This window comes from Pinus tabuliformis, chromosome 4_2 (genome assembly GCF_031772625.1).
Source record: "Pinus tabuliformis cultivar Carrire ecotype Pingquan chromosome 4_2, CPIR1, whole genome shotgun sequence".
NCBI classification, from domain to species: domain Eukaryota; kingdom Viridiplantae; phylum Streptophyta; class Pinopsida; order Pinales; family Pinaceae; genus Pinus; species Pinus tabuliformis.
In genome coordinates this window covers 364,964,442-364,967,754 of record NC_142304.1, presented here as the reverse complement: position 1 = coordinate 364,967,754, position 3,313 = coordinate 364,964,442, and positions in this window count along the sequence as shown.

Here is a 3,313-nt window from a genome sequence, read left to right as displayed (position 1 = left end):
GGGACTGGTCTCCTCGTTTGCACAACTCGGTGTCGTCAACCTCTGGTGATCATGTTGAAAACACACCGTCGACTAGTGAAAGTGAAGCCCCATGACAAAAAGAAAAATATAGATTTCCTTGTAAAGTGTGCGAAGGCGATAATGCCGTCCACCGTTGTCCCTTCTTAGACGAGGCTAAAAGAGTTTTGGACGATCGTCCTGTTTCACCGTTACGACTTCCTCCTGGATATAAAACACTCTTGCCGAGTCCGTCACTAGTTGAAAATCCGGCTAGCCCGCTCAAGTGGTCGGCTGAAGCATCTACCATTGAAGATAAACCATCTGAACCCATACCAGACGAAAGTCAAAAGGTTGAGGCGGCAGTTGACCCGGTCTTGCCTTCAGAGGTTCCATCTTCAGATGATACAGCCACCGAAGAGAACAAGGATGACACCACCCAAATTCTTTTCATAAGAACAGACTCCAATGAACATGGGGGCAATTTACCCGTTCCTTTACCGCAGGAAGGAAGTTCGTCAGAGTCATACCCGGCCGTCTATTCGGTCCCACCTCCAAGCAACCTTGTTGTCTCCTTTGATTGGAATCAACTAGGCAAACCCCATTTACCAGCTAGTGTACCATTCTGAATTATTGTTCAAATATATAGAATGGTTATGGCTGGTACCATCATAGATGAAGGGGCTTCTGTGAGTATCCTTTCCTCAACTGCTTGGAAAGAGCTTGGTTCGCCATCGCTTTTGCCTGAGATGAGAAATCTAACAGGCTTTGACAAAGGAACCAGTCGACAGTTAGGGATCCTTCCCAGTGTGCCCATAACATTGAGAGGAAAAACTGTTCAAATGGACATAATGGTAGTTAAAGGGCCTCTAGATTATAATCTACTCCTTGGACGAGACTATATTTATTGCATGGGAGCCATTGTCTCCTCACTCTTTAGAGTAATGTGTTTTCCTCATGAAGGAAGAGTGGTCAAGCTCGTGGACCAACTTTCATTCCCCGGATCACGCATAGCAAATAGTCATATATCATCCCTAAATGGTCTTTTCACGCAAGAAATGTCCCAATCTCCAGTCCGCCCGCTTGATGAGCGAGAGTGATTCGGGGGACATGACTGAAACCCAGGGGGCATGCACCCTGGTCTGCTTCGGCAGGAAAACTTCGGGTATAGGGTAGGTCTCCGCGAGAGAATATGACTAGTATGTACTCCCGTCCGTGATTGGAAGAGGGGGTTATTCTGGAACAAGATTCTCTTGTCAAAGTTACGTGAGTGAAGTAGCCTCCTCCACTCACCTTTGTCTATTTCGGTAGACATCGCCAAAGAAGTGTTTTGTTTACGCGTGAATAGAACAATCTTTGGTAGCCTGTAAGAGGTAGACCTCTCTCGGCAAAACAAATGTTTTGAAGGAAAGATGAAGGGGTAACCTTGAAACTCTGTTTTATACCTGGGGGCATGCAAACCTTTTGGCGTGCAAGCAAAGAGCGATCATTTATCTGTTTTTTGGATTGGTCATTTCCTAACTTGCATTAAGAAAGTGTTAGAGTCGGTCTAGTTATCCCTCCGTCAGAGATCAAAGCTCTTTTTTGCATTTCATGTTTATGTGTCCCATCAGTTTCGATTAGTTGCATTTCGTTAGGCATGCCATAACTCTGACGGAATGGTTTGTGTTACTCATTCCCATCGTGCTTGGCACTGCTGGTTTAGGTCTATTCATAAAAACAAGTCTTCAAAGGTCATGTACAGTCCTGTTTCAAATTTCTGGGTCATAACAATGGTTCTTGGTCATTAGGTCTTGGGTTGAGTCAGTCTTGTTTTGCAAAGTCTAAGAAGACCAGCAGACCAGAGGGATGTCCTCGATAGGTGGTTACTCCAATAATTTTCATCATTATACAGATAAATTAGGACTTCTCTTCAAAACTCTGTTTTGAAGATAAGTCGTCATCTCATTTTTGTAAAAATCTTCAAAAATTTCAGTTCTTGAATCGTCCAAGCGCAACCTTGGTCTCCTTTTCCAGATCATATCACAGCTATCCCTGCAAAGAATTGCAAAGAAAATCATTATTTCAACCAAATTTAAGGAGGAAACCAAAAGGGTTAGAAGTCTATTAATCCTGAAAAAAGTTTCAACGACAAAACATTACGAAATGGGTCATGGACCAAGCAAAAATCAAAAGGGAGTCTTTATAAAGATATTTCATGACATTTTCAACTCATTTTGCATGCCAAGAGTGAAGAACATCATTCCAAAGCGAAATTGTGAGTTTGTGAGGAAGTTGGAAAAGTTTCAGGGGTGCGCGGCGCGTTGGGCAGGCGCGCGACGCATCAGCGGCACGCGGCGCATTGAGCAAGTTTTCACAGTGTAAAAATACACTGGCGCGGCGCATCAGAGGCGCGCGGCGCATACAGCCAACAAGCCCAAAAACTTCAAAATTTTGCTCCAAAATTTCCCAATATGCTTGGATCATCATTTGTACAAGTAGGTAGGGCCTCCATCTCTGTTTGTTTTATCCAAGTTTGGTGCTTACTTCATGGTCTTTGATGAATGGTGATTGTTTAAGAAATCAAACCTTACTTCTTCATAATTTCCAAAGCAACAGTGCTAGGGTTATGATTGACAGTTTTGCTACCAAGTTTAGCATTCCTCCATCACTCCCTTATTCCATTTGTCCATTCATTTCCTTATTCCCTAAGTTCTCCCACCCCCTAAATTCACATGCCCTAATCCTATACCCACTGTCCCTATGTACCACAGCCCCTTCCTACTTGGCATATTTTGATAATTGAAACAAAAGGCACCAAATTCTCATTTCATACACTTGGAAATTGGAGATAAAGGTACCAATTTCTCATTTTCAACGAGTTGAACATATCATTGGCATAGACTGGTAACACCATGGAGACGGACACCGACACATCATACAACCGAGACAGTGATTCTACCACAGAACTGCATGTACCAGAAGGGCACTAAAATGTCGAAAAAGGGAGGATAGACTTCGAATATTGGCCGAAGCTTCTTTGGCTGAACATGGCACTTGATGGGGACCCGTAGCAAAAATTTCAACAAGTTTGGGGAAAATTTTGTCAATTTTGAAATTTTTGTTTAAAAAACAGGTTTTTTGGCTCAACGCGTAGCGTGCAGCGCGCGACCCATAAGATTGGGAGGTCCAAATCACAAATGGTTTGCATTTTTGGATTTTTCATGATGAAATATACCTTATCAACTATTGCCAAGGCATTTCATCAAGGTTTGTGTCCCCAAAAGGTCAAAAAACATGCAAAAAATGACCTCACTGCCCCTTTTTGGACACACAA